Raw genomic sequence first — 11,135 nt, forward strand, 5'->3', positions numbered from 1 at the left:
CACCAACTGGAATTGCTAATGACTCATGAACTTCAGAGTCTGCTGTTGTCATTTGTAGCTTTAATTAGCACCTTTTAAACACGTCGTATTTTACTACATTTCTCATTGTCAGATATTACTAATGAACAATTTCATTATTTAAAGTATTAGGAGGAATAAGCCAAACACATTCTCCTGGCTGCAGAAATTCTAGTAGTAGGATTTGTTTCAAATAGAGACAGACTAAATAATAATGATCAAATATTAAATCTAGCCCAGACTATCTAAAAACAATAGAGAAATGAATCAATTACTTTTTATTAGTAAGCATTAGAAAACCCTAATACACTTATTCTAAAAACAGATGTAGATTTAAAATACTATAACTTATGCAAGGAAAAGAGTTCCGGTATTATTTATGCTAACATTTTTTTATTTTTATTTTGTTTTGGTACGCGGGCCTCTCACTGTTGTGGCCTCTCCCGTTGCGGCGCACAGGCTCCGGACGCGCAGGCTCAGTGGCCATGGCTCACGGGCCCAGCTGCTCCGCGGCATGTGGGATCTTCCCGGACCGGGGCACGAACCCGTGTCCCCTGCATCGGCAGGCGGACTCTCAACCACTGCGCCACCAGGGAAGCACTATTTATTTTTTATTCTAGGGTAACTATTGCTTTTTTTCCTTTTCCCAGAGTTCTCACATACTTGCTCCTCTTGACGTTAACACTGCTGGTGTTTTGGATTGTGGCCATCCTAATAGGCATGTGATGGTATCTCGTTGTTCTACTTTGCAATTCCCTGATGACTTATAGTGTTGAGCATCTTTTCACGTACCTATTTGCTACTTTGGTGAGGTGTTTATTCAGGTCTTTTGCTTACTTTTGAACTGGGTTGTTGTCTTGTTGAGATCTGTGATATAGGCCTTTAGTGACATGGTGATAAGATGTGTGTTTGGATGGGGGGGGAGGGAGAAGGATTATACAGTCCTTTGATTAGGTCCAACTTTTAGTGGGCCAGACTACCCCTGGGCCATTACCTCAAAGGTGTTTTTTATTCCTCCTTCTCTACCCTTCCTTAGGTGAGACAGGATGGCTAGAGGGGGCTGGATTTGGGTCCTTCTACCCCGCCAGGTCTGTTAAACTAATAAAACCACAGTAGATTAGGCTCTTGTAAAATAGTTCCTCTTAAGGAAAGGCCCTTTTAAAGCAGACTGGAATACTCTGGGCATTTTTCAAAACGTCCTCTTTCCCTTCCCCCTGCTGGAAGTAAAGGAATTTTTTTCTGATCTTCACTGTGAGAACCTAGTAGGGCTCCTGCAATTAATAATCGCAAAAGCATGGGCCGCTTAGGACTGGGCCTCCATGAAAATTTTAGCTCTCAGTCCACCCTGAACTTCCAGCAATTTGTCAATTGCAGTTTAGGTTTTCCTACCCCAATACTCGTTCCCACAAAGGTTTCTGGTTCTGGGTTTCTGCTCAGGTAAGTTATGGCTCTCTGTATTCACCTGATTCTCCAATTTTCAGGGCAGTGGCTTGCCAAGTGACCTTAATTCTCTGACAGATCTAAGAAGAGTTGTTGATTTTCAGGTTGTTCAGAATTTTTCCTTATTGTGACGATTGGACGGACAACCTCCAAGCTCCTTACATGCTGGACCAGAACTGGAGGTACCTGAAATATTTATTTTTAATGCTCACACTTAGAAACTCAGCCTGGCTTTCCACTGGCTTTTGTTAATGATTTCTTACTCATACTTGCTGCTTTCATTCTCTCACAAAGCCCTTTAAATCATGTTAGTTTCCTGTTAACAATAATTATTTTGTTCTTAATTTACTGTAAAGTGACAATCTCATAAAGAAGATCCTATTGTCCTTGGAGTGCATTTTTGTCAATCAAAACCAGTAAAATATTTTAATAATATCAAAGCATCAGGATATCTCAAGGTGATGCATATTTCCTCTGAATTTTAAAATTCTCAGATTTTTGTTAAATATATCTGTGCTATAAATCCATCAGGGACATGGAAACTCTCATACCACACATAAAACTACTAACTAACCTAAATTAGTGAATTTGTAAGTTTACAGGAAAATCATAATCACTATGTAGTCAAAAATGAGAGTGTAAAAATGTGTTCATTTCCTGTTGAGTTATTATCTTGATTTCTACAACTGATCACTCAGATTATTGTGGTAGCTAATTGCATTATACTTTAAAATATATACTTTATTTATATTAGTGGAAATTGTGAACTATGTAGATGATGACATAATTATATATCTAGTTTTTTTTAATAAGTAATCTTTAAATTTCAGCAATCATTTTTTTGTAAATTGTAGTCTCTGTGTCAGCACTTCCTCTTCAAACATCATGCTTTTCTCAACTGGAATTTCACACCTCTACACTCACTTACTTACTGCACCAGTGAGGATAATAAATACGATATAGAGCTAGAGGTTATCCCCTCACATGGTTTGTCTTTCCATTTTTCATCAAAAAGAAACACCAATAACTTAACCTAAGATGTACTAAATAAGAAACCCTACTAACTAGTTGACAATGAGCTAATTAGGCCAAAGAATAGCAGTTCTTTCTCTGTTCCTTGCCCCCTACTTATGGCATTAATAATCCACTTTTAAACATTTGATGAGGAGAAAAACACTTTTTATCGAAAAGACTAATTTAGAAAGCATTTTTTAGAATGCTTACAAAATGCTATGTACGTGTTTAATCACTGACATTTTTAAAAGCTGTTATTTGTAAAGCTAGAGCATAATGCATTGCAGAGGTACTTCAAATGGATTTCCAAGTTAGGACAAGATATTTAAAACATATATTTTAAAAGTTGATGGGGGCTTCCCTGGTGGCGCAATGGTTGAGAGTCCGCCTGCCGATGCAGGGGATACGGGTTCGTGCCCTGGTCCGGGAAGATCCCGCATGCCGCGGAGCGGCTGGGCCCGTGAGCCATGGCCGCTGAGCCTGCGCGTCCAGAGCCCGTGCTCCGCAACGGGAGAGGCCACAACAGTGAGAGGCCCGCATACCGCAAAAAAAAAAAAAAAAAAAAAAGTTGATGATACTCTCTTCCAACTTCTAACTCTCATTAATTGTCATATGGGATAAATTAACCAAACACTGGATACATGGAACAACTAAAACTGTAGAAACATAGACATAATACGATAAGAGGAAATATCCTGCCTTCTCATACAAAAGTCCTTGAGAATCAGTTGGAAATACCCTCAGCTGGAAACATATCATATCCTAGCATTGATGCGGATATACATTTTTACAATTTAATGAGTAGCTAATAGCTTTGATTTTATTATTAGGAAAAGTACGGCTACGTGTGAGTGTGTGTGTGTGTGTGTGTGTGTGCGTGCGTGTGTGTGTGTGTAATATCAACACCTGTGAGACAGATAACCAATAAAGAAACTTAGGGATGTTGAAGATTTATAGTTTGTATCACAGAGTTTTGCCACGGAGGGCGGTGACATAACTAAACTACTAATTGCTAATATAAGCATAGTGCCCAGATCACTTTGGTCTATGGGAATTCAAACGGCTAACTTTAAATGAAAACTTTATTCTTGGAGCAAATAAATAGGTCTTTATATTAAGACAGACTCAACCAAAGACATTCATCCCTGCTAACCTTTAAGTCATGTGGTTCAGCATTGAATAAATTGCAGGCCAAATCTCCCCAGGAGCTACACTTTGGACTTTTAGAAAAACAAAACAGAACCATTCTGTCCACCTTGCTGATGGCACTGTATGTCTGCCTGACCCAGGCACATGCCAGGCACTCAACGGTCCATAAAGGTGAGTCCAAAGTCCCCTCTACTCCCCAGTTACCATGTCAATTACCTGGTTTCCCTAGCCCTGCTATGCTTATGTCTGAATAGCTCCTATGCCAATCTCATTTTTGATTCTTTGATAATATTAATAGCAATCAGAATGAATGCTTACTTAATGCTCACTATAGGCCAGTCTCCTAAGTGCTGTATATTATCAACTTCTAATCTTCATGGTAACCTTATGAGGTGGGTCCTACCACTTTCAACCTTTTGAAGGTGAGCAATCTTCTAAGGTAAATTATATTATTATCTCCAATATACAGATGTAGGTACTATTAGTATCTCCATTTTACAGATTCGTGTACTTGTTGGGCAGTCCTGCAAGCCTTGTAATAGCCCAGATGTGAGACCAAAGAAAGAGCCCAGAGACAGCGACAGGCATCAGTGATTTATTGGATAGGGATCTCTTGTAGACAGCATACATATGGGTCTTGGTTCTGTGTCCATTCAGCTAGTCTGTGTCTTTTGGTTGGAGCATTTAATCCATTTACATTTAAGGTCTTGCAAGTCTGAAGGAAAAGGTCTTGGAGTAACACCCCACCATGCATGGCATATGGCAGGCAGAACATGGCAACAATCTTTGCCACCTGGGGGAGAAAGAGGTTACAGATTATATGGGGAATTGACGTCAGGTTGGCTCACCACTTACCAGGGAAACTAGTGGCTGGGGCAGGAGGCAAGCACATAGGAAGTACTGGTTAAGCCCTAGAATTAAGAGGATTGGATAATCATGTAAATGAAGCAGGGATTGATTCAGCAGAGGATGTACAGAGGCAAGAGAACAGCCATCTCGTATGGCCTGACCGTGCAGTACTTTAGTTCAGAGAGGGTAATTTCACAAATGTCACACAGGCTGGTAAGTGACAAAAGTAGGATTTGAACCCAGGCATTCTGTTCCCCGAGTCCCTGCTCTCAGCTCCTTCACTGTACAGCCTCAGTCTTGCTGCTGACCCTTGGATATTATTGATTCACGATCTCCGTGGGTTTGAATTTCAGATTCTCTAATGGATTTGATTTGATTCTTAGTGCCCTTTTCCTACTGAAATCCAATAAAAACATCCTTTTGAAAAACACCAGTCTGTTTTCTCCTCATTGATACAATCAGTTGTCAGAACTGTCAGTGTGTATGAATGTGTGTTTGTGTGTTTGTGTGTGTGTACATGCATGTGCATGAGGTTGGGAGGGCTATGTGATCTTGGAAAGTTACCTCTTACAAACACCAAGAAGTCCAATAAACAGCAGTTTAAGAATGCCAAAGTATATCCGATCTTTCACTGTCCAGAGTCAGGCACAACAAACCTTTCAACATTGTCTTGATGATTTTGCTTGCTCGAAGCAAGCAAAGTTGCCGATTTCACCATGCACTTGCACAGGCCACCTGATGTGTCTGTAGTTGCGGATTAAACACAAACTTTGGTGGAAAATTCTGTCCCAGTGGGCAAATTATTTAGGGCTCCATGAGCAGTCAGATAAAACTGTAAATAAAGAATTTGGACACTATTATCCAACTTCAAAATTTGCATTGTTTTATATGGTTTTAATTTTTAGTTTTGCTCGCAATTCATCACCCAGAGATCTGCAAGTTCAAATCTCCATAAGCGCAATAGCAAAAAGAAAACCCCTGAAAAATCTGTACCTACAAGCTATAGCATACTATCTCTATTCAATTGATTTCCTTCCTTATGCTCAGATGAAAAGAAAATAAAATAAGGCAGGTGATGATGTTTTAGATAATCTTCAATAATGAAAATGTGATGGTTTGCTGGCATTTATAAAATGTTTCAAAGATGATTCACAGCTGAAATATATAGATAGAGAGAAATAACAGCATTTGAACAAGATAAATGAATTACGATTAACCCATATTGAGTACAATATTTTCTAGGCACTAAATGCTTTATATTTCTTAACTAATTTAGTTTTTATGACAAGCCTATGAGAGAGACTTGATTGGCCCCATATTAAAGAAGAGACATTGTGGACATTGTACTTTGCTAGGAGGTGAGAGAGTAGTCAGAATTTAAACTCAAGCAGCACAGCTCAGAGTCCATACTATGAACTACTGTAGCTCCAACTTCCTCTTCTGAAAACTTCAAACATTGATGCTGGGGGAAAGACTTATTCTCCATGCTCTGTGTTTCCATAAAGGAAAGGTTTGGGAGAAGCGCCTGCAACTTATCTGTGACTTCACTCACCTTGTCCAGGGCTGGAGGAATGACTGGAGTCAGGCAGTGAGCCAGGCAGCACGAACTCAGTGCCCTGAGCTCAGCCCCTCCGGGCTCATTCATTCTCAGAACTAGCCTCTCCACAGGGCCTTTTCCTTCTCTGCCTCTCCTTGGGGTCAGCTCGGCTTCTATGAAGGAGGCCTTGGGTTGTCCAGCGTTCATGCTGGTGACTGATGTGAGATAAAAACAAAAAAACAAAAAAAAACACAGGCTCATCTAAAGCCACATTCTCCAATCAGCTTTATTACTGACCTTGTGCTTTCCATGTGCTTAAAACCTATTTCTATTTCTCAATTGGTTGCAAACTTGGGAGCCAAAGAAAGTGTTCTAAACCTTAGGGCACTTTTGCCATAGTTTTCATGTCGTTGACTGTGATCATTCTTCTGGACCATGCATTCCTGGCATCAGAGTAGTAATGTCAAATATTGGTGTGTGGGTTTAGGGGTAAGGTGCAAAGAAGCTCATTGGGCCTGTGTTTACTAGCTCAGGTAGGAGTCCTGAATGATTCAGCTTAGCTCAACAGAGCTCTCCACTGGACTGTCAACCCTGAGGGTAGCCAGGTGGTCATTTTCCAGGAGAATTCTTACCTTTAAAGTCCTCAAGCTCTTGGCAGGCACATGTCCGCTGTATACCTCCTAACTCCTGGAATCCATCTCAAGCTCTCTGCATGGCTTCATTGAAGCTTATGTCTTGGGATGAGGGGCAAAAGCTGGATGGAGAGTAAACTCACAGCCCTCCACTAACTTCGCAAGAATTTTTTGAAAGAGGAAAAAGAATAATTTCTTCTGGCCATCACAATATTGGTCACCTTATATTTTTGATATGAGTAATATCCTGTACCTTGATATTCTTATTGTTTCTCAGCTGCCTACTTTGAATTATCTATGAGGATGCCTGTCTTACTTCCCTTTTTGTCCTTTTGCTGATGAAAACATTCAAGTTAACGTCCAGTTTCATGAGCTTCTTCCTGAGCTGCAAACACTTGCTTCTAGACTTCTTTCTACAGGGGAAAAATTGTAAACCTTCATTTGTTTAAGTCAGTGTTTTTAGGTCTCTATTACAGCCAAATTCGATTCCTACATTATGTACTAGCTATGGGATTTTGGACAGGTTCAGTAATCCCTCTAGACCTCAGTTTCCTTATTTGTAAAATACAGATCTTACCAGCACCATCTCAAAAATATTTTGAAGATTAAAAGTGTCGTGCATAGAGAATAATACAGTTCCTGGTATACTGTGGTAAGTCAGTGATGAATAAACGTAAGTTATCATTACTTATATTCATATAAATATGAGAATTTCTTAAATCTAACTTAGACTCTAAATCAGGAAAATATAGGCTGTGACTGAGGGTAGTACGGTATCTTAAGAATTCCCTACAGCTATCCTACAGTTTTCCTTGATAAACTCTGATTTCTAAAATATGGAAGAAATGAAGATATATGTAGGTAATAAGCTTTGAAGTCAGCCAGATCCACGTTAGATAATTCTGTATAACAAGAGTTGGTTATTCAGATGAAAGGGGTTCATATCTTTAGTTAAAAAAATTGTGGGTGCTATTTGTGTTCATTCTGATTCAAGGGGATTTTGTCATTTTTATATTTACTTTTATGATTGCAGATGTGATGTTCCAAAGCTTTATTTATAACTACAACTTTCACCTTCCAACAAAAGTACACCTCAACAGATGGTAACTCCCTTGATTGTAGCCACTTAGATTAAAATATATGCATGTGTATGCATGTGCATCTATGAGTATATGCTTATGGAATCTTAGTTTGAAATGAGATCACTTGTCTATTAAAACTTAACACTTTATGAAAAAAGGGACTTAAACACCAGGGAAGACAGTGACTTTTATTAACTCTTCACAGTCAGATTTGACAATTTCTGTCATGTTTTTTAAAAATTTTCCTTGAATCTTTGATTTCAAATTCCCCCTCGAGTTCTACCATAGAGACTTTGGGTCCAAGATTTTATATGTTATATCATCTTGGGGTCAAAAGCTTTTAAAGACTTGTTTCTACAGAGCTCCCTCTTCCTAAGTACTGCCTTTATCATCGACTTGATATCTCCCTAGGAAACTGTTGTCTTTAGTTGGAAAAGATTACACATCACTGCCAAGAGTTCAAGAAAGTTCTCATGTCTTCTGTTTCACCTTTAGGCCACCTGAAGGTATGTATGAAGCTGCTTGATTCTTCTGTAACACATACACACACACAAAGATTATAACTCAGTTATTAAATCTCTTATCAATGTAGTACTTAAGTTCTTTTATAATGGAAATTTGAACTTTTCTTTGGTGCCTAAAGTACCGTATAAAAGATCATAGTATCTGATTCTAGAGAACTCTGACTAGGCTTATGAAGATGGTGCACAGCAGGATCCACTTCATGGTCATGTAACCTAAACAGTCACACAGGGCCCTGCATTGGTTTTGTTAATGTTCTGCTGTCACCAATTTGGAATTCTTAATAATTTTTGAACAAGGGGTTCAGCATTCTCATTATGCACTAGGCCCTACAAATTATGTAGTTGGTTCTGGGCTCGGCATTTGACTTCTATTCAGTTGGAACTGTAATTCCTGATATAAGTTGATTTTCCAGAGGCAAAGTCTTCGGCAGCAGTGTTTCCCAATGGACTTGCCTCTTGATTTCAGGAATCCAGTATTACATTAGCAAAGAAGTCCCTAGGGTTTTGGATTTATGCCAGTGTTTTATAATTGACTTTGCCTGTTGCAGTAAAAATAAATAAAAATAAAGTTTTGTGCAACTTCATATCACTTAAAACTACTACCTTTGTAGAAACACTTTAGTTTATAAATGGACTCTCCTAATCTATATAAACCATATTTCTCTTCTTTCTTCTACACATTTAAGAGCTATGATTAACTGTAACTCAAATCTTACTCAAATCTTAACATATAGCATTATAATCAGTGTTTCAAAAGAGATAATAGAAAAATTTTCATGTGATTTAATTAAATCTCTGATTCAGACTAAAAATACATTGTGAAAACTTGTATTGAATTTGGATCTTATAAGTTTATGTATTATTGGATTACCTTAAGTGGGACACAGTATTTGAAAGATGAGAATGGCTGAAATGCTGAAAATGATATCTTTTTTATGTACAGAAAGCTAATATATGATTGTTAGATATTGAGATCAATTGCAAAGTTCTATTTTCTCTCAACTGGTTCCTGAGTGAGTTAGATTTGTTTCTTGCGAAATATGTGGTATAAGTCAATATCACTAATACTTTGTAATCCCACAGTGACTTTGAGTTTCCAATATTTCTAAAGAATTCTAAGGGATTCACACAATTTAGTTTCGAAGGAGTTACAAGTTTCGGTAGTGATTGATCTGAAAAGCAGTTAAGGTAACGTCAGTTATTATAAATGACTACATGTATTCACAGATCCTTGCAGTAAAACACATTCCAAGCTAACATGGAAAGGAAGTGATATGAGTAATGCTTTATAAGAATGTACTCTGTGGTAATTCTGAGTCAATGTTTTATTTTATCCCAGTAAGGCGCTTATTTGCTTTTTGTTATTGTGTACAAATTTTTAACATCTTTTTTCAAGCTGCATTTTCTATTCTCTATCAACTGCATGTTAGTTTCTCCCATACATGACAATTTTTCATTTTTGTTTTTTCCCATATTTTTCTTTTTCCTCTTCTTCCAGTGAGCTTCACCCTTTTAGCTAATTCATCTCCTGACAACTTTCCACACTCCCGAATTAATAATTTTTGCTCTCCCAGAAGGGAGGTAAAAGGCAGATGTTTTTCATCCTTAAGACCACAATTCCCTTTGTTTTCTATTTAAGAGCTTCACGTTAGCAATCACTCACAGTGCACGTTAAGCGTTCCAAACAACACGCCTACATTAAGCAGAATTTTATCATCTTATTCTGTGTGATCTCTAATTGACCTTTCTGATATGCTCATTCTCAAGAAAGTGTTCCTTTTTTGAGTCATAAATCCTTTTGAGAATCTGATGAAAGCAAGGCTTCTTTCTCATTTACAAATACTGCACACAATTTCAGGAGGTTCATGGACCCCCGAGGCCCATTCATGAACCAAATATTATGACACCTGCTCTAATTTGTCAATTTCTCTATTTTATGGTTATTGCATTGTGGACAGTTTTTCTAGAATTATTCATTTTTTGTTACCGATCTTTATGCTCCGCTCTGCTACCTTCTTTATCACATCCTTGTTTTTTTTTTTTTTTTTTGGTACGCGGGCCTCTCACTGCTGTGGCCTCTTCCGTTGCGGAGCACAGGCTCCGGACGCGCAGGCTCAGCGGCCATGGCTCACGGGCCCAGCCGCTCCGCGGCATGTGGGATCTTCCCGGACCAGGGCACGAACCCGTGTCCCCTGCATCGGCAGGCGGACTCTCAACCACTGCGCCACCAGGGAAGCCCTATCACATCCTTGTTTTAAGAATGCCCCTTTCAGCCAATAATGTTTCTATTAAAAAATGTCTGAACCTGTCTGAAGCATCCCAGTTATGCAACCCCTTTCATTTTCAAGTTCCATTTCTGTTATGTTACCCAAAATTCCTTTAATTCTGAGTATACTCTTGTCCTATTGATTTTTATAAATGAAACAGAACAGATAAACCCCCATTGAGCAAATATAAGTTTGAGTATCTTGTATAGTACCTGGCATCATGGAGTGTATAAAACTCAACCTGAAAGGGTTTACTGCTAATAATTACAATAATGCTAATTGATAATATTGGTATTGTTAATAACTAATGTTAATTGAATATATTTTCCCAAGAACTATGCTAAATATGTTATTAGTATCTTTCATCTTTTTTTTCTTTTTTCTTTACTTTCCTTATCCTCCTTCTCCTCCTTCTTTAACAGGTAAGATAAATTAAAAGAGGTTAAGTAAACCTTACTTAACGTCACAGCTAGAAAACTAATGGAAACTGGCTTCAAGCACAGATTTCTCTGACTTCAGAGGCACTTCACATAGATAGTCTTTAGCTCTCATTTACAATAGTAGTAGAAATATCTTAGGATGTATGAATTTACCCATCCATCCATCCACTTACATACAATTAA

The 11,135-nt window shown here is 38.3% G+C and overlaps 1 non-coding gene across 1 annotated transcript; it reads left to right on the forward strand.

The window, feature by feature from the left end:
• The first annotated feature begins 10,510 nt into the window (after positions 1 to 10,510).
• LOC132428810 (small nucleolar RNA SNORD91 family) lies at positions 10,511 to 10,612 on the forward strand. The gene has a single exon (XR_009520205.1). It is a non-coding gene; the product is annotated as a small nucleolar RNA SNORD91 family (small nucleolar RNA).
• The last annotated feature ends 523 nt before the right edge of the window (positions 10,613 to 11,135 follow it).

Source organism: Delphinus delphis, chromosome 7, assembly GCF_949987515.2.
Source record: "Delphinus delphis chromosome 7, mDelDel1.2, whole genome shotgun sequence".
NCBI lineage: Eukaryota > Metazoa > Chordata > Mammalia > Artiodactyla > Delphinidae > Delphinus > Delphinus delphis.